Raw genomic sequence first — 27,189 nt, forward strand, 5'->3', positions numbered from 1 at the left:
GATTTCTGCTCATACCTGAAAATTTGTAGATGTGGCAATCATGGGACAGTACCATCTAATGAAGTTCTTTAAGGATGCAAGTAACAGGTGTGAAGGTAGCATGTGAGTTATGTGGTATGTTGCTTAGAAGGGACGTGGGTGGCACCGTGGTCTAAACCACTGAGCCTCTTGGGCTTGCTGATCAGAAGGTCAGCACTTTAAATCTGTGCAATGGGGTAAGTTCACATTGCTCTGTCCCAGCTTCTGTCACCCTAGCAGTTTGAAAGCACACCAGTGCAAGTAGATAAATAGGTACCACTGTGGTGGGAAGGTAAACAGCATTTCTGTGTGTTCTGGCCTGTGTCACAGTCCTCCATGTGCCAGTAGCGGTTTAATCATGCTGGCCACATGACCCAGAAAGCTGTCTGTGGACAAACGCCTGCTCCCTTGGTCTGAAAGTGAGTTGAGTGTCGCACCCAATAGTCAATTTTAACTGGACTTAACTGTTCAGGATTCCTTTACCTTTACCTACCTTACAGTAAATGTAGCATTCAGGTCACATTAATTATTATCTGCATAATATTACCATGCAGTTTTACTGTAGGTTTTCATTATACATTTTCGGCCATTATTTATCAAATTTAAAATATTTACTCCTGGCAGTACTACATATCTCCGAAGCTAAATATAGTAAACCTCATATTGAGGGTGGGGGAAAATCACAGCTAAAGCTAACACATTCTACACCAGTCTGTGCAGTATCTGTGGATTAAAATGTGCTGAAAAGTAGAACATTTTGTCTCTTTTCATCTATCAGACATTCAAGTACAAGTACACACAGCCTCGGTACTGAGAATCTGCTAAAATTATTCCTTTGATAATTCTGCTAACCCAAATCTCAATTTTGTATGCATTTTTAATAGGAAAGTGGAAAACATTGCGTCCAGTCACTCATTGACTTTTTAAAAGGTGAGAACTTCAAGCAGAAAATAAGTTTTTACATCCAAATCCTAAACACATCATGTAGAAGAAAGTACAGAAATTCTCTTCACATGAGTGTCTTATGGTGGGTGTAAATTATACATGTATATACTGTATGTATGTTTGTGCATGTGTGTGTGTGTGTGCACATCATATGCACATACATTGCAATCAAAATTGAAGTGGCCTGCTCAGTAGCTAACTGCATGTGATTGCAGCAGATCCACATAAAAGGATGTGGGCCACCACCAAATCCATATGGAACTGGACTTAGGAAAACACCATTTAGCTTAAATGTGAATGTGAATCTACCAAAGTTGCATTTCCTGAGCCAATGCATAAACCGAAACACAGCTCTCCTTCAAAATTCTAATTCCTCCAAATTTTGCTGTGTGATTCCACATGGCACAAGCTACTCATGAGTCTATTTGGCTTGCAGCTAGGTGTAGCTTGGCATTTCAAAATAACAAAATGTTTATTTAAAAATCACACACACACAAGGGACACACCTCCCTGTGGACATCAATTTCTGATCATGGAAAATATATTCAGTGATTTCTATTCTTCACATTTGCCCATGATGTAGGAAAGCCATGACTGTCTAAAGTGGGATGATACTGCACTAAGTGCATAATGCCTAGATCAGTCTTTCTTAAACTAGCTGATGAACTACAACTCCTATCATTACTGACCACTGATGGGAGTTGCAATCTATCAACATTTGGAGGACACAGTGTTGGGGGAAGGGTGATCTAGATAATCTATTTCATCCATGAACCTCAAGAATTAAGGTCAGCACCATATATTCAATTGCAGTGCCCCCCAAACTGCATGCTATGGGAGATAGAGGCTTTCAATGAGCATGGCGTTCCAGTGTTTAATTACCTAGCAAAACTCATGGTGTAACATAACCCACTTCTGCGTCACTGGTCGCCACTGGTGGCGATGAGAAACTCACAGCAAGATGATGCCACATCACATGGTACATTTCTGTAGGTATTATAGGAAATCAGAGGAGAACAAGACATGAGGATGTCATTTTTGGCAACAGCTCAATATCCGCTATAGTAACTAATTCTGCCTTTGGTGTCTTAAGGAAAACTAGTTCAGCTGGTAAAATGGAATATTGTGAAGAGGCCAAGAGCAGGCACAATGTTATTTGACAAAAACAGTAGGACTTCTGCAGAATTAAAGCTTAATAATGGCAATGATAGTGCTTTACTGGATAAAATTAGAGGACTTTACTGTTGGATAGCTCTATTTTTGGCTCAAGGGAGAAACTTTTAAAGTGCTGATGAGTCAAAGTAGGTCATGAAGAGAAGAAAGGAAATTAGATTTTTGTATTTTAAAAACCCCATACACACACAAAACTGCCATGCCTATGTAATAACACTGAGCATGACTGTCACTGTGAAGACGTATTATCTCATTTAGGTAATTAGTGTGAGCAGCATGTTTCCCTACTTACTCCATTCAATTATAGGGTGCTCACTTTGTCATTACTGGAGTATCTTAATGTGACTTGTAATTAGTGTAATTACAATCCAATGTTAATTATATTTGCCACTTAAACATAATTTTATATAGTAATGGTCTCTCTTCTCAATAACCTTATTATGTTGTTTATTCAAACAAAATTAAGTCTTCTTTCATGCATCAAATATGGAGATTACAAGCGGGGGGGGGGAGCCTGTCATTTTTATAGTTATGACGAGGAAATCTTTGTCACAGATTTAATTTTGCATCAATGAATATGAAACTGAATATGAAGGAGCAAGGGAGGTTAACAGAGGTGATGAATTAAGCAAAGATAACAGGAGGTAGGTGTGAACACATGCATGTACAGGGGACAGGAGGTTGACCCTGCTGGGCCCACCCTTGACCTCCATTCATCCAAGCATGTAGTCTCTGCTCAGAAGTCCGTTCCACCATGTTACATGGAAACAGAGATGGGAGAATGGGATTCCATGCACTATTCTCACTTCTAACTGCTATGCATACTGCTTGAAGTATTCATAGATGATGTGTTCTTAGATCATTGGGACCTTTGCTTCCCCTGGTGTCCTCATCATACGGAAAACAGTACTATGTGTTCAGAAAAGGATCCATGGGATACATTGACATAGCTGTCAAACTTCCCCTTTTTTAAGGGAAATTCCCTTATTCCAGCGCTGCTTCCCGCTGCTTCCCGCTGCTGTCCCAGATTGTTAGATATCCCGTAGACTGTCCCCAGGACAGGTGAGGCTGCTGATCCCTTATTTTCAAATCTGAAAGTTGACAGCTATGTACATTGAGCTGAATGAATGAGGTCAAGAGTGGGGACAGCACACTGCTCCTGTCACGTTTTCAACAGAGGCTGGGAACTGCAGTTTGTTAAGGGTAGCTAAGGGGCAAACTACAGCTCCCAGGACTCTTTAAATGTATGTGTGTATGCTGTCATAGAATGGCTGGTATCTGAATAGAGAATGCCTAACCCAGGGTTGGGGAACCTGTGGTCCTGCAGATGTTGTTGCACTATGATTCCCATCCCCTGGACCATTGGCTCTGCTAGCTGAAGGTGATGACCATTGGGGCCCAACAACATCTAGAGGACAACAGGTTCACGATAGGTCACATGTTTGATATATGACTAGCTATAAGACCAACATAATACATGAGAAGTGCTAGAATTTCAGGTCGACATGTGGAGGTTGGAGGGGGTAGTGGTAATGGGAGCAATCTCCCTTCCACTACCATGTATTTATAGCCACAGATTTATTGCATGAATAGGACTGTTGTCTTGTGAATTTGTTATATTGATATTGCAGATTTTAAGAGCCCAATTCACTACGTGTTAAAATGAAATGGAGGGAATACACAGAAGCAGTGCTTAGTGGACTACAGTGGTGCCTCGCAAGACGAAAAGAATCCGTTCTGCGATTCTCTTCGTCTAGCGGTTTTTTCGTCTTGCGAAGCAACCCTATTAGCGGCTTAGCGGATTAGCGGCTAAAAGGCTATTAGCGGCTTAGCGGCTATTAAAGGCTTAGCGGCTTAGCTGCTAAAAGGCTATTAGCAGCTTAGCGGCTTAGAAAAAGGGGGGGAAGCGGGGGGGAAATCGCAAGACTAGCAAGACGTTTCGTCTTGCGAAGCAAGCCCATAGGGAAAATCGTCTTGCGAAGCAACTCAAAAACGGAAAACCCTTTCGTCTAGCGGGTTTTCCGTCTTGCGAGGCATTCGTCTTGCGGGGCACCACTGTACTGTGGTCAAGAGGAAGGTCCAAACATGAAGATGTGCAGAGACTTTGTATTCAGAACATCTGGACACTAAGCGATCAAATCAGTTGAATAGGTCACCCTATCTCCAAAATTAGAACCATCTGGATATTAGTTAATTTCCTATTACACACATGCATACAGCGTTTTATTTGTATGCCGCCTTTCCATAGTTAAAGCCATGTTCAAGGCAGCTTGCAATCGGAAAATAAATTACATAATCACAAATATAACCAAAAGAATCATAAACAATAAATAAAAATACATCAAAAAATACACAACCAAATAACAATTTCCACATTAAATCATGAGAGCTAAAAACAAAGATACAAAAAATAATAATATATTTCTATGTAGCCTGAATCTTGTGTAGTGGATTTCTTCAATACTATTGTGATGTTTAAGGCAACTTTGTTTTGTCATGGCAGTGGCTGCTGGGAAATGCACAAAAGTGTAATGCACAGGCCTATAAATTACACAGGCTTATATGTTATATAGACATATTCCCCTGCAGTTCCTTTATATACATGCAGATATCATGTTCTGGGGAGGGGGAACATACCTTAATTATCAGAGTGGGGTGCCTGATTCAGTGAGAAGAATGGGGTGCCTACTTTCTATCAGGCTAGCTCAAGCCTGAGTTTTTCCTGTAGAAACATTCTGGACACATTCTTTAACACAGTTTGAGTAAGCAGATTCTCCTAACAATAGACTTTCACACTCTATGTTGCAGTTTTTACATCTCTTCACATGCAGCCTACCTATCAAAGCATATCCTATAATTTCCACTACGCCTGCCTTCCCATATGTCCTTCCTGAACCTCACACTGACTTACAAACCTGCTGAGCCTGCCTTTGCTTCGCTTCCCCAAAGTGAAGAGCAGAAGAAGACAGTCAGCATTGTCAGATTCAGGTCTACGCTTAATAATAATAATAATAATAATAATAATAATAATAATAATAAATATCTAAAGGAAAACAAATTGCAATCTCCCTAGGCACCCTCTTACATTGCTGGACTACAGTGAAAAGGCTACTTTAAAGCACACTCTCCTTCATGGAGAGCACGTGTTGTGGTGGGGGCTAGCAAGACACCCACTGTTGCTGGGCGGGGAAAGAGTTTGGCCACCATTATCATTCAGCTTCCTGTTGCTGGGGAGATTTATATGTTGCCATTTCATGATTGACAGCCATAGCCTTTAAATAGTTGAGCTTCCTCTTTTCACTGCGCATCGGATCACCTGCCCTCCCTCCCTATTTTCAGGTTGTTAGCTTGACCTTGCTATGCCTGTCATGGGGTCGTCTGCTTTTGGGGCAGGGGCCCAGTAGGAATTTTGTCCATTTGGCTGATTGGCTGGTGCCATTTGGTTTTTGCCTACTGCGTAGCAAATCGTCACAACTTGTAAGGTTGTGGTTAGGCACTGGTTAGGAATTGGTTGGTGGAGGGGTATGGATTGGCGGTGCCTGCCCCTCCAAAATGCTGCTGCTGCTGCAAGGGTTTTCCGTTAAAGGAACCCAGGGGCTCACCATGCTTTTGTCCGAACCCCTGTCAAGGGGCTAGGGCCACGCAAGAGCCCCTAGGAGCATTTGGGGAGAGATGAGGCATGGTACCCAGTCCCGTCTCTCTCCCCAAAATGTTTTCCCTTTCTGACTTCGTGTGTGTGCGAATGTCAGTCTGTCCCCGTGTGGGGTCAGATAGTCGCAACCAATGCCTAAGCAGCCACTCACACTGCTTGTAATTTTAATAAAGTTGTGGCCAAAATTATGCCAAAAACCTTAAACTAAAATCATGTGTCAATTGTGTTTTATTGGGGGGTGTCTTGGGGACCTCGACACGCAACATTTATCTCTGAACGCACAAAGACACACAAATCTCCTCAGTATTGTAAAACATTTCTTTCATTTTCTATCTTCTAAGATAGTTGCTATACTTCTCTTCTTACAGGGCGAGCTAATCACTTTCAAACAAAATTCACATACCCTCCAACAGTTCTCCAAAGAAAATAGGAATGTCCTATTTAATAATAATAACTATAACTATAACTACGCTAGGCAACTTCCAACATATATAAAAACATAACAAAGCATTAAACATTTTTTTAAAAACTTCCCTATCCAGGGCCACCTTCAGATGTCTTCTAAAGGTTGCATAGTTACATAGCTCCTTGGCTCAGGAGTTGCATAACTCCATACCCTCCAATGAAAATATGTACATCCTAAGGAAAAGTGGGACATTCCAGGGTCAAAACAGAAAGCAGGATGGCTTCTGTAAATCCAGGACCATTCATGGAAAATGGGGGCACTTGGAGGAACTGAATTCACCTTTCGTCAACTTTCCAGCCACTGGCTTTTGTTTTTTTAGAGCACCTGCACTTTTGAGGAAGATTGCTTTTACTGTTGCTATACTACTAGCTGAGATTACAATCATTTGGGGGGGGAGAGAAAACAAAAAACGATGATTTCAATAATGCAAAACGCTTTCCCTTGGACTCATCTGGTGTTCTTGGAATGTCCCTTATTTCGCATGTGCTATGAAATATGCGTATGAAGCAATAAAAACCCCTCTTAACTATACCATATGGTTATGAAATGGCTTTAACGTGCTCTGTTATTGCCCTATAAATAATAATAGAATTCTTAAATAAACAGGGATTTCTTACTTTATACCCATGTCAATAGTGTCAATTGAATCCATCTAGGTCGGCCTGCTTTTCCCAATTTACCCATAGCTCTGTTTCATAATATAAGGTGGCGGGGGGGGGGGTGCATTTCTGGAAGATGACTGCAATTCTCAGGTGATTAAAGGCACTCCAGCTTTAGCTTGGTGCCTCCTAATACCACTTGAGGTGTGCTATAATCACCTAGAAATCCAGTGCCTGGTGTGTTTTATTGCTTAATAAATAGTAGCAGCAGGGGCATCTTTGGAATGTCTATTCATAGCAGACCTATTCATTCAATATTAACTAGAGCAATTGCTTTTGGGAAGGTGGGCTGACAGTGGAGATGGGGTGATGCTGTATTTTAGTCGGTACTTAAGCATTCTTTGTGGTTTAGGAAACATCTGAAAGATGTGTGTGGAGACCCTCCAAGTGTCCTGTTTTCCAGGGGCAGTCCAAGATTTACAGAAGCCATCCTGGTTTCTGATTTGACCCTGGAATGTCTCACTTTTCTTTAGGACATCCCTGTGCTTTTGAATTCTGGTGCTAGAGGAGACTCTTGAGAGTCCCATGGACTGCAGGAAGATCAAACCTATCCATTCTTAAGAAAATCAGCCCTGAGTGCTCACTGGAAGGACAGATCTTGAAGCTGAGGCTCCAATACTTTGGCCACCTCATGAGAAGAGAAGACTCCCTGGAAAAGACCCTGATGTTGGGAAAGATGGAGGGCACAAGGAGAAGGGGACGACAGAGGACGAGATGGTTGGACAGTGTTCTCAAAGCTACTAACATGAGTTTGACCAAACAGTGGGAGGCAGTGGAAGACAGGAGTGCCTGGCGTGCTCTGGTCCATGGGGTCATGAAAAGTCAGACACGACTAAACGACTAAACAACAACAAATTTTTATCAGAGAAATATTGGAGGGTATGGAGTTATCCAACCTACGAGCCATCTGAAGGCAGCCTATGTAGTGAAATTTTTTATTGTTTAATGGTTTATTATGTTTTTATATATGTTGGAATCCACCCAGAGTGGCTGGGGTAACCCAGTCAGAAGGGCAGGGTAAAATAGAATGATGATGGTGGTGGTGGTTATGGTTCCATTTTTCTTCAGTGAGCATCTTATCTTCGTAATGGAAAATGCATTAGCTCAGTGATGTAATGAACACAAGCTTTGACTGCAGCTCATGGTCAATCCCCAGCATCTCCAGGCAGAAAAGGTTTAAGAAAGAAATTCTGTTTGTGAAATCAGCAGGTGCTGCATGAAAAAAAATTAAGCCTTTCTTTTTCCTGGTAGGGCAAAGCAGCTTCATAATAAGCACAATGTCAAAGGAGTAAAGTGATAAATTGGGCCAATTTCCATCTAACAGGCCTGCAAGTCACCCTACTGCAAAGTAAACATAGCACAATTTTAATTATGGTTACAGGCTTGCCCATTTGTTTTCTCTGTGTCATTTAAAACATGATACGGGGTAGTTAATAAAGTTATCTATTCACTGGTTAAGTGCACTTTAATTTTCTTTCTTGAGAGGGCCATTACTTCAGAAGAATTGTATATCTCCTTCATAAATTCTCTCCTGACTTGATGTTTCAAAGAGGCCAGTTTCTCTAGGACACATGTTACAAAATTCAGCTTCAATAAATAGGTGGCAAAGTGGAGGCGTAGTGTCTTTCCTACACAATTTTGCGCAGCCACAAGGATCTGTAATATGGAACAACACTTTGAAATAAAGTTCTTTAAAATAAGGAATGGCATTGAAATGAAGGGTGTGTGTGTGATAGCTATGCTCAGCTGAACTGCGTTCAAAAGTGCCACCTCAAAGTAGTTAACGGCCTCGGTCCTGTATACCTGAAGGAGCGTCTCCACCCCCATCATTCAGCCCGGACACTGAGATCCAGCGCCAAGGGCCTTCTGGCGGTTCCCTCATTGCGAGAAGTGAGGCTACAGGGAACCAGACAGAGGGCCTTCTCGGTAGTGGCGCCCTCCCTGTGGAACGCCCTCCCATTAGATGTCAAAGAGATAAATAATTACCTGATATTCAGAAGACATCTTAAGGCAGCCTTGTTCAGGGAAGTTTTTAATATGTAACGCTGTACTGTTTTTAACACTGATTGGGAGCCGCCCAGAGTGGCTGGGGAAACTCAGCCAGATGGGCGGGGTATAAATAATAAATTATTATTATTATTATTATTATTAACGTACTTGCCAGGCAAGCTAAAGATGAATTAACTTGATTTGGGGGTAAAACGTTGAATGATTTCTAGTTCATCTTCACATTCATTCATTTCCCACTGCCAGCAGAAGGCCTGAGCTCTTAGCTTTCATTTTTTTAAAAAAAAATTAAGTCAATTTAACATCTTTAAAGAAAGTTAGAAAGCAAACTGTGGAGACAATAGGCTTCTTAGGCAGATACAGAGGCACTGCTGCTGAGCAACCAGAAGGAAGGAATATGAAGCATTTCCTATATCTTCCCTGCTGAAGAGATTTGATCTCTTCCAAAAAAAACAACAGTAAATAGTACATGTACAGTGGTACCTCGGGTTACATACGCTTCAGGTTACATACGCTTCAGGTTACAGACTCCGCTAACCCAGAAATAGTGCTTCAGGTTAAGAACTTTGCTTCAGGATAAGAACAGAAATCATGCTCCAGCGGCGCAGCAGCAGCAGGAGGCCCCAATAGCTAAAGTGGTGCTTCAGGTTAAGATGTTGGATAGCTAAAGTGGTGCTTCAGGTTAACAGTTTCAGGTTAAGAACGGACCTCTAGAACGAATTAAGTACTTAACCCGAGGTACCACTGTATAGGAACAAAGTGATGGATGCCTTGTGCTTTTAACAGCAAGCACAAATAAAACAGGGCAAGCCTTTTCTAGTCTGGTAGTGCAATAATGGGGAAAGCTTCACCTGTTGACATTCTTTCTGTCAGACATTATATTACCTGTGTGTGACCCCTGAGTTGCTATTGGGTCCTATACTTCAGCATAGCAGCATATAACATTCTGAATGCTATTTTTTTGTTTTTGATTTGGTAAAAAATGAACGAAAAAGTTCATTTGGATGAACTTGAACTGAACTACTATGTTCTAAAATAAACTAGAACTTAAATATTCCTTTTTGGACAGGATGAACTGGTGCTAGTTCCTTTTTCAAATTAACTGTCCAAGTGCTGGCAAAGTTAAGAGTCATGTGTATTGCCCCATTCACTTTTTTACTTCAGTTCCCACCTCCACAGGTATGTAGCCCATGGAAAGTTACATGAGGTAATGTGGACCTTGGGCTAAAAAAAAGTTCAGTCTGGGTTACTGATAGACCAGAATTCAGGTTCGATTGGATTTTTGATTCAGTCAGCAAGGGGGACATCACATGCAAAGAATTTGCTTTTGAATATTGGGGTGTTGGTGGTGCTTGATCTTTCACTTAAAATAAAATGTCCTAGAAACCAGCATTTTAATCAAAAGCCTGATGGAACAAGCACAATTTATATGCAGGTGCATCTGGAACCTAAACAACTTCTCCTGGCATCCTTCCTTGAAAGCAATTCTAGGCAGCGTGTGTGGGAGGTTTATGCATCCCAATTTCTTCAGTCATTTAAAGCTTTATTATTAACTGAGCTGACATGGCACAGTAAGAATTTATTCTCTATGCTGGAAACCGTTACATTACAGTCTCAGCATGGCCCCCCTCCCCCCGCTTGCATCCTAATCGAGGATGGGAAGATGCATCGAAATACACACTGCTGAGTGATTCTTCCTCCAACCTAGACTGTCCTGAAACAAACTCGAGCAAGGTGTGTGTGTTTTCCCCCAGCCATCAATTCAGCGATAGGAGAAGCTTAGTTGTACCGGAGAAACGGAGGAGGTTTTTTTATAAGTGTGCAGAAGAGACTATGCCCAACTAAGCAGCAAACTACTGAGATTGTTTTCATTAGTTCCAGCAGGCTCTAAACTCTGAAGCCTGCCAAGGCCAGGGAATTCTGGTAGCAGGGATTATTAAGACATTTGCGGAAAAAGATTGCCGTTTTATTTCAGCTCTTCTTGATTGAAACGCTTCCAACATTTATACCTCTTCCTGGAAAGGATTTGGCAATACTATGTAAGGTCAAAGCAGCTCTCATTTTCCTACTCTTGCTAGCAATATACTATACTAGAGTTATACTAGGCACTGTCTAGAATGTGGAGGTGGTATTTAAGTTTTACTCAGAGAAGACACTGAAATTGACAAACCTGACTATGCTGGCCCCATTAAATTCAGTAGATCTATTCTGATTAAAAAAATTTGAACACCACCTGTAAAGCCTTTTCAAGTTTCAATCCCTGTTATTTAGATATTTATATACAGTGGTACCGCGGGTTAAGTACTTAATTCATTCCGGAGGTCCGTTCTTAACCTGAAACTGTTCTTAACCTGAAGCACCACTTTAGCTAAGGGGGCCTGCAGCTGCCACCACACCACCAGAGCACAATTTCTGTTCTCATCCTGAAGCAAATTTCTTAACCTGAAGCACTATTTTTGGGTTACCTGAAGTGTATGTAACCTGAAGCATATGTAACCCGAGGTACCACTGTATTGTTTTTCTGCTGTCCAAAGTGGTTTGCAAAGCTATACAGTGGTACCTTGGTTCTCAAATTTAATCCTTTTCGGGAGTCCGTTCGACTCCTGGAACCATTCAAAAACCAAGGCGCTGCTTCCGATTGGCTGCAGGAGCTTCCTTGCACTCAATCGGAAGCCGTGGAAGCCATGTTGGACATTCGGCTTCCAAAAATTGTTTGCAAACCGGAACACTTACTTTCAGGTTTGCGTGTTCAGGAGCCAATTTGTTTGACAACCAAGCCATTTGGGAACCAAGGTACCACTGTAATACAAAATTCAGCTGTTTTAGAAATCACCTCAGTCTTCTTTCATTGAAACGAGTTCACGTTCTAACTGAAGGATAAGGAACTCTTCTCCTGCCTTACTGCTATCTTTTGGGGTGGGAGGGTGGACTCATTGTGAAGGGTACGGCCTAGGGGGGGTGTCCTGGGGAGAGTTCCAAAGGCCAGAAAGAGAGGCCTGGGTGGTTACTTTGGCCCTGGTGCTGAGGTTTCCTACCACTGTTGAAAAGGGTTTCAGGGGCATACATTCAGCTTGCATTGGAACAAACATTATACATGAGAACAGTTTGCATTGGAACAACCAATGTGAATTGAGTTTCAGCTTCATGTGCTCCACACTCTTCTTTCCTCCTCCAGCAGAGCCAGAAAGAGGAGATTGGAAGGTAAAGGTAAAGGGGCCCCTGACCATTAGGTCCAGTCATGGCCGACTCTGGGGTTGTGGCGCTCATCTTGCTTGATTGGCCGAGGGAGCCGGCGTACAGCTTCCGGGTCATGTGGCCAGCATGACTAAGCCACTTCTGGCGAACCAGAGCAGCGCATGGAGACGCCGTTTACCTTCCCGCTGGAGTGGTACCTATTTATCTACTTGCACTTTGATGTGCTTTCGAACTGCTAGGTTGGCAGGAGCAGGGACCAAGCAACGGGAGCTCACCCCGTCACAGGGATTCGAACCGCCAACCTTCTGATCAGCAAGCCCAAGAGGCTCAGTGGTTTAACCCACAGCACCACCCACATCCCTTAGGCAAGACGTAGTTAGCCTTAACTAGAAAAAACAAACCAGCTTTGATTCTTACCAGTCAGTAGAGCATGAGACTTTTAATCTTCCAACTCTACAATTCTGATTTTGAAACCATGGTTTCTGACTGTTGCCTGCTTGCTTAAACCATAGTTAAGATTAACTAGAATTCTGAGTCCACTAGCTCTTGCACCCTAAGTCACAGAACAGCAATGCTCCCAGGATTTCTTCCACTTATGGATCTCTGCATCCTACCCAACATTTCTGCTGAAAAATTAATTGTGGCTTTAATTTAATGCATATTTACATGGAACTAAGCCCCACTCAACACCACAGGAACTTCTTCCATGTAACCATACACAAAATTGTGCTGTGCATGAGTTTGCAGAAGACGTATTACCAAAATTTTATATATATACAGCCGGTTCTCATCACATAAGTCTAGTGGAGAATGCAAATGGTTATACAATCAAGGCAGAAGCATATGCCATAGCTCATTTTCACATCAGATGTTTCAGCAATTTTAAAACATTCATATGCTTCATAAATCCCAAGGCACTCTTTATGAATTAACAATGTGGAAATCTTACTTTACCATTTAAGTTAATTTGAGCAATAAAGTTTCTGGCTGCTAGTCCAAGCAAAATGCAGACAATGTGCCTTTAACAAAAAGATATTAAAGAAGCTGCTAGTGAATTTGGGTTTCAGATTTTCACTGGTAATAAAATGCTAAGATTTGTTTGGGGAGCGAGTGTTGTGGGCGCTGACTCTACAGAATGAGAGGCACAATGTAGACACACCAATACATTTTAGTTACAGGACTACACTTCAAGAAAAGGAGTTCTTAAGGATGGATGGAGAATGCAACTTCCAGAAGTCATTGGACTCCAATTCCTATCAGCCTCAGCCAACTGCTCAAAAGTCCAAGATGGTGGGAGCTTTAGTCCAGAAGCATCTGAAGGGTCAAAGGCTCCACATCCCTGCTCGAAACATTTGCTATCTATTAGCAGATATCTATTAAATAAAAAAGAGACTCATTCAGTTCTATAACCTGTCGTAATGCAGCACGTGCCTTCAGGAAACGGAAAAGCTAAATTTAACATTTGCTTTGCTGGCATTACACCTCTTTAATTGAAGAAGCAGATGGCACTTGCCTTCGCTGCTGTAGCATACCTGTAACACAGTATCTTATATGTGTATGGGTCATAGAATCATAGGATCAGAGAATTGTAGAGTTGGAAGGGACCCTGAGGATCATCTAGTCCAACCCTCTGCAGTGCAGGAATATGGAGCTGTCCCATACAGAGATCGAAACTGCAACCTTGGCGTTATCAGAACCATCTGAGCTAGCTGAACCCAAACAGAATCCCTAGCTTGTTTGCCATCAGAATTAATTCAAGGTCTCCATGCTAAATGTACAATCCTATACATGCCAACTCACAAGTAAGCCCCACTAAATTCAATTGGACTTGCTGTTAATTCAAAAGGAAGCTATAAACAGTAAAACCTAGTAAAGCTGACATCAGGATTCCTAGACTGGATCGACAGTGATCTATAAAAACACTATTTTCAAAAACGTAATACAGTCGTACCTTGGGTTACAGATGCTTCAGGTTGCGTTTTTTTTTGAGTTGCGGATAGGCCGAAACCCGGAAGTACCGGAACAGGTTATTTCCAGGTTTTGGCAGTCACGCATGTGCAGAAGCGCTAAATCATGCTTTGTGCATGCGCAGAAGCGCCAAATCACAACCCACATGTGCGCAGATGCAACGCTACGGATTGTGAATGTGCCTCCCGCACGGATCACATTTGCAACCCGAGCGTCCACTGTATAGCTCTCAATGCAATTTTCCATTGGCAACAGATTGGTGCTGTACAACGCCCTCTGGTGTCACATTTTTATAACGCATTTTTATCGTTACAACTGACTAGTGTAGATTAGTCCCTAGTCAGAACACTGCGCCATCTAGCTCAGTATTGTTGGCACTATGGTTCTCCAGGGTTTCAAACAGGAAACATTCCCAGCTCTACCTGGGGAGATGCTGAGGATTGAACCTTGGACATTTTTCATGCAAAGCAGATGCTGTGACACTGAGCTACATTCCTTCCATATAATACTCAAGAGTCATGGTCATTTTATGGACTGTCCATGGTACTTTACAGCACAATCCTATGTATGTTTATTCAAAATTAAGTCCCACTGAGTTCAATGGCACTTATTCTCAGATTAGTGGATGGAGGAGTGTATCCAGTTAAGTCATACTCAGAGTTGGCCTATTGAAAGCAAGAGGCTTGAGCTAGTCCATTGTAATTGGTCTACATTAAGTATCCCTTTAATATTTAAGTATTCTAATCTGATTGTGCAAATGAGGTGCAACAGTCTATGACAGCAACAACACACTGATGGAATACCAGCAAACTGTTACATGGTGTTGTCATGTTGACACTTGGAATAGTACTTAATATCCTAAGTCCTTATATGTGCTTTGTGTAATAAGACAAGATCAAGCTGTTAAATCAAGTCTGCAATATGAGAAACACATGCTTATGCTGGAAGGTTTTCGCCACATCACCTCTATGATTGATTGACTGATTAACTGAAAAGTATTCCAGTCCTGCAATAATATCATTTCCTTTACTGAAAAAGTAATTACATTTTCAATCAGGTTTGTTGGATCTCTCTCCCAGTTTATTTCAGATCTCCTTTTTATAATTAATAATAATAATAAAATGTACACTACCCCAATCACTAGAATTCCATTTTTAAAGGAATCCAGGATAGCTTTGATAGATTCTATTGCCCTCCTTTAACATATCTTTTTTAGATTTCCACATAGTATAACTATGATTAATAATTCACCAGGCAATTTCAAGGGGTTTTAGTCAAAAAGCGCTGGCCTGTTCACTCCTACAATGTGCTCTGAAGTTGGTATCATCAGTAGCAGCCTGCAGGTCTGAAACATAGAAGGGCCTTTAGAAACTGTATGTGCTGTATCCATGTTTCTGGGAGAACAATTCACTTCACAGAGCAGGGGCTGGAAAACCTTTTCAGACAAAAGGGCCACATTCCCCTAGGGGCAGCCTTCCAGGATTCGGATAGCTGAGGCAAGCAGGGGTAAATGTGGGCAGAGTGACAAATGTTCACAAGGTCTGGGTTTCATGGGACAGATGTTCCAGAGCTGTGGGGCAGCTGCCAAGTCTACCTCTCTATAAGACCTTATTGTTGTACAGTGGTGTGCAGTGAATTTTTTTGTAGGGGAACAGCTAGGGCCAGAAGTGCCAGGGTGATGAGGGTGGGGGGAGTTGCACACATGACACCACAATGTCCTGATGTCATCATGGGAAGGAGGTGCCAGGTCTCTGACAGGATGCTGGAGCCCTGTTGCCTCTTTCCCAAAGCCGGGTAGACTTTGGGAAGGTGGCAGGACAGCTCTTGGACCCTGTCAGAGCATCACGCTTCCTTCCCTAAGCCAGGCAGAAGCTTCCCTGGTTTGGGGAAGGAGGCGCCAGGCTTTAATACTCTAATTTACCGGAAACATTTAACACAATTCAAAGTGTTGGTGTTGACCTTTAAAGCCCTAAACGGCCTCGGCCCAGTATACCTGAAGGAGCGTCTCCACCCCCATCGTTCTGCCCGGACGCTGAGGTCCAGCGCCGAGGGCCTTCTGGTGGGTCCCTCACTGTGAGAAGTGAGGTTACAGGGAACCAGGCAGAGGGCCTTCTCGGTAGTGGCACCCGCCCTGTGGAACGCCCTCCCATCAGATGTCAAAGAGATAAACAACTACCTAACATTCAGAAGACATCTTAAGGCAACCCTGTTCAGGGAAGTTTTTAATTTATGATATATTAGTGTATTTTTGGTCTTTGTGGAAGCCGCCCAGAGTGGCTAGGGAAACCCAGCCAGATGGGCGGGGTACAAATAATAAGTTGTGATTATTATTATTATTATTATTATTATTATTATTATTATTAGGGGACCAGCCTAGTTCCCTTAGTACCCTGACTGCACGCCACTGTTGTAGTACTTGATAAATCAGTAGAATAGCAAAAAGGCTAAGATCCCAGTAAACCAACCTTCCTCAGCCTAGTATCCTTCGGATCCCCTATTACAACTCTCATCACCCCCTGATGACAAACTGAGGGCAGTTGCAGTTCAAAATATCTGGAGTGCACCAAGTAGCTCATATACATAGCTGAGCTGAGTCTGTGGGTGGTGAAGATATTACAGGATCTGTGCATGACTCTCATTAAAATCTGAATGTTTTCTGTTATGATTGCTTTAAGAGCCTTTGTGTTTCCTAAATTGGCGCACACCCTTGCCACAAAGGCCACGTTTTTAACCAATGATTGTACTGCCCATACTGATATCTGAGTTCAGCATGTTTCTCCATGAAGTGCTGTGCTCGTAGCCGGTTTGGCATAGATCACTGTACCTCGACATAAGGTACTGAAATAATCTCAGGGTAGTCATAGCAACGGCATTAATAATGAAAACCCAAAGTACTTAAAACAATCATTAATAAAACCATATAAGTTTCCAATTATAGTCCAATGCAATGTTTTCTTTCTGTCACACAATAAAAAGGAACACTAATACAGAACAACAACAACAATACCCAATATATTGGAGCTCAGAAATCTCATCCAGTGTTCATAAATGTAAACAGAGGCTCAAAATCCCCAATCTCACTCAGAAAATGGATAGACATCACAATCCTATCCAAATTTATCTGTGAGTCAATGGAACTCGTGTGTGTGTGTGTGTGTGTGTGTGTGTGTGTGTGTATGAGATTGGAGTAAAAAAAATATTCCACTGTCTAAGCCAAAATGACCATAACATAGAAAAGTCAGCGAAGCCACACACTCAAATTGCTTGAAACAATAGATACTGAAGTAATTGTAGTGATAATGCGAGGTTTTAATTATAATTAGTCCATTCCCTACAAGCCTAGCACACAGAAACCCCCTCCATTGGTTTGTGCTATCATGAACACACCACCCACAAAGTTATCATTTAGTAAAAGTGGGTGAGCCTGCACACACTGGAAGCCAAAACCTTCTGTCAAAGGCAGAGGTACAATATTATTGGGGGGGGGGCATTTTCAGGGGTCCTCAAACTAAAAAACATGTCTCCACCTGTGGTGTAAAAGGTTACAAGAGGGACATACCGGTAATTTAAAACCAGACACAGGCATTGCAATATGGAATCCACTGGTATACTACCTCCCACCCCACCCCCCACAAAAATAGAGGACAAATAAGAATTCAGATTTCCATAGTACTGGTATATGCTAATTTATATTTACAGAAGCAGATTTAGAAATAATTACTGTAATTTAAATAAAAATACAATAGTGTGCAAAGCAGGACTTGGTCAGTTTTATACCTTTACCAGAGTCACACTCTCCTGGAAGTGGGAGGTTTTTGTGGGGAGCAGAAAGAAAGTCAAATGACTTTTGGGTTACAGTAATGTATGGTGGCAACCATACATGAATATATGTTGTTTTCCCCCAAGATCATGGTCCAGGGAGGGGAAGATGACTGTTCCCATGGGCTAATCAGAATTACACGTTTGTGGATGAGTTATTTTATATGTCATATATATTTTAGAGGTCAGTATTTAGTTTATTACATTTATACCATGCCTTTTCTTCCCTCATGGAACCCAAGGCAATGGTATGTGCATATAGTCCCTTCTCATGTATGCTGAGCTCACAGATGATGGGGAAGTGTGACAGCTGGCCAGGATATAAGAAGGCATCAACCTCCATTTTGCCCTGTATGTGTCACAAGCAGCACTGTTTCCATTCTGCTGCAATTTGGCTTCCTACAAAACTATGTCATTCATATCATGTCATCAGTTACATATCATTACATATTGTTTGTGAACTGAAAACAACAGCAATTATTACCAATCACATTCACTGGATTTATTTCCATTACAGCCATGGGAAGAATCAGCGAACATTGGTAGTTTCCTCTTCTGTTTCCATTTTTGGTGGAATTCTCCCACAACCCTGCCCCAGACTGGTTAATTGTGTCAGCCCTGTGGCTCTCTCACATGTATTTTGAATGTGTGAAAGAGTTCTCTCTCTCTCTCTCTCTCTCTCTCTCTCTCTCTCTCACACACACACACACACACACACACACACACACACACACACTGCTTTATGTAACACCCCATATTTGTATGATCCAGAATAATAGAAAATTGGGAATATTCAGAAATCCATATAGGCCTTACATATATCAATGAATGTAGACATTAATTAGACATTGGTGAACAGAGTTTGAAATATGCATAGCTCTTCCTATATGCTAAATGTTACCCAGTGTCAGTTCATTTCAAAAGATGGTGTCAAATCCTAGCATTGGCTTCAAACCACCAAGGAATAATAAAATGCTAAATTCAACTCTGTCTTGATTCACTGCCAATGAATAGATGGTGTAATATGTTCAGTTCTCGTCAGGTTCAGGTTTTTTTAAAAAAATTAAAAAGTCAACACGAGCAGCTGTGTTCTTAACAAGCACAAACTGAGCAAAAAAATATTGTCAGGCTGCTTGGTGAGTAGATCCCGAAAAGGGGAGTGGGGGACTATTAATCAATAAACTGGCACATCATGAACAAAGCCTGTACCTGATACTGCATTATGTATCAGCTCTGAAGAAGAAGAAGAAACTCTTCTTGCATCATATGCGTTGGCACGCATTAGTGAAGCATTGGTGCCAAGCACACTGTGGGCCTTGAATAAATGTTTCATCACATATATAATCCTATTAGATCAGATTACATTGAAGTTTACAGATTTGTGACTGCTTTGGTGACCCTTAAGAAGAGTGGTGTGCAGTGTTTGGCTGGCCTTCCTAGGAAAGGTCAAAGCTTGTTAATGTAAGGTTCCTGCTCCCTGCTGGCCACCTGGAGACAAGCACCTTTGCTCAAGAGCAAAGTAGGACTTCATGTGCTCTGCTGAGCAGTGGCTGAAGAACTTTCCCCCCTCCCACTTCCCTTTGCTGCGAGGAAGGGAGCATGCAGGCTTCAGGCGCTGAATGGTGGTGGATGGCTGTGCCCCGATGCTGAGAGCCTTCCCTTCCCTGTCTGTTTCTCCTCTTATATCACAACTAGGGATGGGAGAAGGTGTCCATCTTGATTGTCAAAGTCCAGTTAAGATAGTGGGTGGGGGGCATGTATGCCACCTTGAGCTCCTTGGACGAAAGGTGGGATACACATGCAATCAACCAGCAAGCGAACATATCTTAAAAATTCAAAAACAGTGCAATTTGAATCAAACTTTATACTTTACACACCTTTAGTGTCCTGAAAATTCTGGCAGCCATACTGAAAATATGAGATGATAGATAGATAGATGATAGATAGATAGATAGATAGATAGATAGATAGATGATAGATAGATGATAGATCGATAGATAGATGATAGATAGATAGATAGATAGATAGATAGATAGATAGATAGATAGATGATAGATAGATAGATGATAGATAGATAGATAGATAGATAGATAGATAGATAGATAGATAGATGATGATAGATAGATAGATAGATGATAGATAGATAGATAGATAGATAGATAGATAGATAGATAGATAGATAGATAGATAATAGATAGATAGATGATAGATAGATAGATAGATAGATGATAGATAGATAGATGATAGATAGATAGATAGATAGATAGATAGATAGATGATAGATAGAGAGAGAGAGATGATAGATGGTAGAAAGATAGATGATAGATAGATAGATAGATAGATAGATAGATAGATAGATGATAGATAGATAGATGATAGATAGATAGATAGATAGATAGATGATAGATAGATGATAGATAGATAGATAGATAGATAGATAGATAGATAGATAGATAGATAGATAGATAGATAGATGATAGATAGATAGATGATAGATAGATAGATAGATGATAGATAGATAGATAGATAGATAGATAGATAGATAGATAGATAGATAGATAGATATAGATATAGATATAGATGATAGATAGATAGATGATAGATAGATGATAGATAGATAGATATAGATAGATAGATAGATAGATAGATAGATAGATAGATAGATGATAGATAGATGATAGATAGATAGATAGATGATAGATAGATGATAGATAGATAGATAGATAGATAGATAGATAGATAGATAGATGATAGATAGATAGATAGATAGATAGATAGATAGTCAGAAGGAACCACGAGGATCCCTGCAAGGCAGGAAACTTTTGCCCAATGTGGGGCTTGAACCCACAACCCTGAGATTAAGTGTCTCATGCTATGTTTACAACAAATAGGTTGTAACCTCAGAGACTGTCATTCATAGGCATTTTAGCGCCTTTGCATTTTTATTATGCCTTATCCCAAATAATCTCCCAGACAATTCCCAAGAGTCAGGTAGTGGGGTAGCTTGGATATGAGTGGGGCCTAACAGAATCTGGTGGGTCATCATGGATGACATGGATTAGCTTTTGAGGTTGGACCGATAAACAGTAGGTGATTAGCAACCCTGAATAGACAGACAGCTTGAGCTAAGTTGGCCACATTCACATCTACCTGCAAGATCTTATCTTTCCTTCTTTAACTCAGTTAAAAGAGTAAACAAACAAACAAAAAGAGGAAATTCTGTTTGCATGGTTTTTTATTTATTGGGGTTTTGGTGTCGTTTTTCTGACACTTGGTTGAACAAGAACAGGGTCGGCAACTGGTAGGTTGGGGGTGGGGTGGTTGTAAATCAAAGTACTTATAAAAAGTTAAGGAATGTTCCTAATGAGCCTCCCCCCCCCCTTTCAATCAACCAAACTTTCACTTCCATTTTGATTTCACAAGCAGGGTCCTGGCAAACATCCCACTGCAATATATGTTGCTGAGAAATTCCAAGGGGAATTCCTTATGAAACTGCCAGGTTTCCACCTCATTGCTTACAGAGCCATACAGCCCTTAGGCCTAGACATCTGGAAATAAAACCACAGTCTAGCCTTCAACCTGTTGGGACTTGCCTTACAGGAATATATATGGAAGAATGTGTTCTCCCTCCCATCACCCACATCCCACTATATGAGGTATGGATGACATACACGTGCACACATGAAAACATCTTTAAACACATGTGTACATCCACCCAGGAAGCCTAACTGGGCTGGGATGCCCAGGCATGTATATAAGGGTGCATGTCTTCCACATTTTACTTTTGTTGCTGGTGTTGAAAAGCCATCCATATTTCTGTTCCAAACGCTGAAATAATACAGTTTTCAAACAAGTCATTTGCAATACCCAGCAAAACTCTGTAGCTGCAAAACTGCTCTTAGACACCAAAAATGAAGTGCCACAACACGTGCCGAAAATCCAGACTATATTATTTTCTCACATAACAGTGACGGTGTTAGAACAAATCCAGGAAAACAAACCGGATGGCCACAGAAAATAATAATTGGTTACTTCCAAAGGAACTTAAATCAGAACATTTGAGGTTCAACCATCTCAAAAAGTTCACATGCCAATGTTTCCTATAATTGAAAGCATCAAGGCACTATATTTCTCTGTCCTTAAAGGCTCATCAGTAGGAATCTGCAGGAAGTAAGATTGCAATTGGCATCAAAGCAAAGTATACATTAATTAAAGTTTGATATGGACCAACTAAGCTGGTCTGTCAGAGCCAAACATCTCCCAAAATCTTTGGTCACCTACAAGTAAGATAAGCAAAAAGTCTTACAAGAGGTCAGCCCTCAGTCAAGACTTTTCAAACAGCTGGGCAAAGATGCACCTAAGCTATTGGGTGGTAATAATGTAAAAGTTTATGACTTTTTGTAGCAATCTGAACAGCATTTTTTAAAGAACCTTGAAAGATCATATATATATATATATATATATATATATATATATATATATATATATATGGGATAATGATAACAAATGATTGATAATCCCTGACAGGGTTAGTGTTTCCAGTTCTGTAAATGCATGCACATCAAATAGCAATAATAAACTAGCAAAGTCATATTCAGAGTAGACCCATTGAAATCAATGCATTCTGGTTAATAATGACTAACTTATTTATTTCAGTTGCTGGACTCTGAAGATGACTTAGGCTGCTAATCCTAGCTAAGTCGACTCAAAAGCCCCACTGAACTCAGTGGGACTTACTCCCAAGTAAGTCAGGTTAGAGTTGCAGCCCTTGTGGATACAACCCTCTGCAGTGGCGTAGCGTGGGTTTTCAGCACCCGGGGCAAGGCAAGTAATTTGCGCCCCCTAACCCATGGATTTTAGCACTCGAATGCGAGCGCGCCCCCCCCCCCCAGATGTTGCGGCCGGGCCCCCCTGCACCCCCCCACGCTACGCCACTGGGGCTGGGGGCGAGCGAAGGAGCCAAGGACCCCCCCCCCAAAGGCTCAGCAGGAATTTATTAATTTTATTATTTGCAGAGCCCCCGCGGGCCGAGGCAGCCGAAGCCCCCTCCCCTCGGGTGCCTCCCCGCCCCCTCCTCTCCTTGGGCTGTAAGTGGAGCCCGCGCTCCGAGGCGCTCCAGATCCGGGCTTGGCAAGCGCCTCTCCTCCTCCCGGCCGGGTCCGGGGGCTTCCAGCCGCGCTCCGTCCTCGCCGCCCCCCCCCCCCCACGGCTGAGACTTGCGCTGAGAGCCGGAGCCAGCGGCGCCCCCTTCCGCCGGGAGACCCTCGCCCGCCCGCCGGCTTCCTCTTGGAGGGTTTTGGGGAGCGCAGGGCGCGGCGAGGCCCCTCGGAGCTCTCCTCCCTCCCAGTCGGCAGAAGCAGCCGCCGCCTGTGGCTGGCCCGAGGGGATGGCGGCGTCGGCGGGGTGCGGAGGCTGCCCGTGCCCGGCCAGGCGTCGGTGGCGGCGTCGGCGCTGCTGCAGCGGCTGATCCTCCTGCGAGCAGTGAGTGGAGCGCAGCCGCAGCGGCGGCGGGGGGCGCGCACGCCCTAGGGCGCAAGGCTGGCGGTGGCGGCGGGGAGCCCGGCGGAGGAAGGAACTTGTCCCTTCCCTCTGGACTCGCGCCCCCCCAGATGTTGCGCCCGGTGCGGCTGGCACCCCTGGCACCCCCCACGCTACGCCACTGACCCTCTGTAATGACTAAATAGCAAGATGGGGTCATCTGCCATTGCTCATTGCGGCTTCTCCAATAGAGATCCTTTACAGACTGGACCAGGAACATGCAAGATGGAGGGCAAAGGGGCATCTCCAGCTCTCAACAAAGATGGAATGACAAGTGACAAATCCACAAGCTGCGAATGTACAGTCATGAAATTCAGTAGCCTCACAGCTGTGCTTTTGTAACTTGCAATTTCGGAAAAATGTATGCACTAGCACCAGGCTTTCTGGCAGATGATATCATTTTACAGATGACACTTGCGGCGTCTGCCAAACTGACATCCAAGTTTTGCCTTGCTCTTTCTGTGTAAGAGATCGCTGTATTAACATCACTTCTCACAGGGTGAGCTGTTTATTTACCACAATTTTGGCACTGCGCAGCAACGCATTCGAGTCACTGCCTCTGCATGTGGCTTCATTCAGTACGGTTGAATTTAACTGTGTTTGGACAAGAGTATTGTGCGTGTTCCCCCCCCCCCTTTTCCTAGCCTGATCCCTGTAAGAAAATGCGCTCTGCCTTGGAATTGTCTTCATTTCCTCCCCCAGAATGTATGATTCATACACTTTCTTTGTGTGATTTTGATTTATTTACTTTGCTGAATCACTGTGAATTATCACAGTTAGTAGCTGCATGGCTGATTTTCTTTCTCTGGAGTGATGGAAATGACTCCCTCTTTCCACCCATTACCACTATGGTTAAACTAGCCCAAGCAGTTATTAGATTATGTAAGGCAGGCAGGTGAAAAGACAGAAGTCATTTAGAATTTTAACAGTGCTGTGGTGTCTTACTTTCCCCAGATCAGTGTCCCCCTCCCTGCCTCCAGATAGATATAAAATATATACATACACACATACACACTTCATCTTTCAAAAGGTTTGGGTAGAATTAATGTGGTCCTCTTGACTTTGCATAATTTTGTGTGGCATAGATTCCCCCCCCCAAAAAAAAAACACACACACAACACCAATCACCAACAAATTAAAGGATGATTAGTAGGGATACACTCTGCCTGTTTTCAGCAACTGGTGGCAAAAGACAGGCTGCATCCTTACCTTTGAGCTGATGTTAAAAAAAATGGGGGGGAGGGCACATTCACAGGGCTTTTTGTCAGCTGGAACTTGCTGGAACTCAGTTCCAGCACCTCTCAAATGGGTGCCATTGCTATTCTAAGAGAATGAGGGAGGTGTTCATGGTGAATTCCAGCATCTATTTTTCTAGAAAAATAGCACTGCTTCAGGTACCACTGGAGCGGTACCTATTTATCTACTTGCACTTGATGTGCTTTTGAACTGCTAGGTTGGCAGGAGCTGGGACCGAGCAACGGTAGCTCACCCAGTCGCGGGGATTCGAACTGCTGATCTTCTGATCAGCAAGTCCTAGGCTCTGTGGTTTAACCCACAGAGCCACCCGCGTCCTTTTTATCGGATTAGGAGAATATAAATTTAGTGGGGATGGGGGAGATGAGAGAGAGAGAGAGAGAAATGCAAGCAGTTTCAAATCCACATTAAATTCTAGTGTGAATGAGCCCACATTTAAATCCCACTGTAAGCCCCATTCATTTCAGTAAGACTTAAGTACAACTAGTTGTATTTGGACTTTTTGAGTTGGGTTCCTTCCTGAATTAATGAACTGGTAGGTTGTTGACAACCCTTTTAAAAGGAAAACAGCACAGAATTCTCTTGAAAACAGTTTCTGATAGCAAACAAAAACCAAAAAAAAAGGATCAGACTCTGGCCTTTCAACAGAACATGAAGTTTGCAGAAACAACAACTGCTCTTCATGTGACATGTAGAAACATGTTGAATTCAGAATGCATCCTTGGGCTCTAACAGATGGATGGATTTGTTTCAACCTGCCTTCATGTTCTGTCTTTTGGAAAATAAACCCAGGTGATGATATATTGCTAGCAATAGAATCTTTCTTTCTTTCTTTTTCATGAAACAACACTTGATTATTATGCTGCGTTAAAGAGGGTTAACACCTTTGTGTTCATCGTGTATCTTTTGCTGCTTATTGTGCTCCATTTGCTAGTATTTTCCAGTTTTCCTAAGATCAGCAATATGGTGTAGAAAACTTTGTACATATACGTAGCTTTCTTTTCTTTTCTTTTCTTTTCTTTCCTTCTTTTTGTTAAGCATACAATTACATTGACAGCACATTCTGTTACAGGAAAACATGGTTAGAATTTTGATTTACTTCCACAAAATCAAAATACAAAACCACAAAATACATAATCGAAATATAAACAACAACCCAATAACCCTCCCCCCTGCCACCCAACCCCCCCCCCACATTTTTAGAGAGCATAGGATGTTAGTCAAATCAACCAAAGGCATGGTTAAAAAGGAACGTTTTTGCCTGGTGCCTAAAGGTGCATAATGAAGGCGCCAGGTGAACTTGCTTGGAGAGAGCATTCCACAGATGGGGAGCCGCTGCAGAGAAGGTCTGTTCTTGTGTTGCCACCCTCCAGACCTCTCAAGGAGGAGACACACAATGGAGGGCCTCAGAAGATGATCTCAGGGTCTGGGTAGGCTCATATGGAAACAGGCAGTCCTTGTGGTACTGCAGTCCTGGTCTTGTCTCCAAAAACAGAAACCAACGCATTAGCCATTCTCTTTGAGCACATTTCTGGACTTTGTCGGAAGCCTTGTTCATGTACACTTTGCTACAGCACTCAGCTCTTACAGCTGTTTCATGTGTTCTCTCCTGTATACATAACAAAGGCTTCTTTTTTAAAAAAAAATTATCCTGCACCTTTTGTTTTTGCTTCCTGCTAATGATAATAGTAGGACACGGGTGGCGCTGTGTGTTAAACCACAGAGCCTAGGACTTGCCGATCAGAAGGTCAGCGGTTCGAATCCCCGTGACGGGGTGAGCTCCCATTGCTTGGTCCCTGCTCCTGCCAACCTAGCAGTTCAAAAGCACGTCAAAGTGCAAGTATATAAATAGGTACCACTCCAGCGAAGTGTAGTGGTACCTATTTATATACTTGCACTTTGACGTGCTTTTGAACTGCTAGGTTGGCAGGAGCAGGGACCAAGCAACGGGAGCTCACCCCGTCACGGGGATTCGAAGATCATGGCCACTGGTCCCATCACCTCCTGGCAAACAGAAGGGGAAGAAATGGAGGCAGTGAGAGAATTTATTTTCTTGGGCTCCATAATCACTGCAGATGGTGACAGCAGTCACGAAATTAAAGACGCCTGCTCCTTGGGAGAAAGGCGATGGCAAATCTAGACAACATCTTAAAAAGTAGAGACATCACCTTACCAACAAAGGTCCGTATAGTTAAAGCCATGGTTTTCCCAGTAGTGATGTATGGAAGTGAGAGCTGGACCATAAAGAAGGCTGATCGCCGAAGAATTGATGCTTTTGAATTATGGTGCTGGAGGAGACTCTTGAGAGTCCCATGGACTGCAAGAAGATCAAACGCATCCATTCTTAAGGAAATCAGACCTGAGTGCTCACTGGAAGGACAGATCGTGAAGTTGAGGCTCCAATACTTTGGCCACCTCATGAGAAGAGAAGACTCCCTGGAAAAGACCTGATGTTGGGAAAGATGGAGGGCACAGAGGGACGACAGAGGATGAGA

The sequence above is a fragment of the Podarcis muralis genome, chromosome 1 (genome assembly GCF_964188315.1).
Source record: "Podarcis muralis chromosome 1, rPodMur119.hap1.1, whole genome shotgun sequence".
Taxonomy (NCBI): Eukaryota; Metazoa; Chordata; class Lepidosauria; order Squamata; family Lacertidae; genus Podarcis; species Podarcis muralis.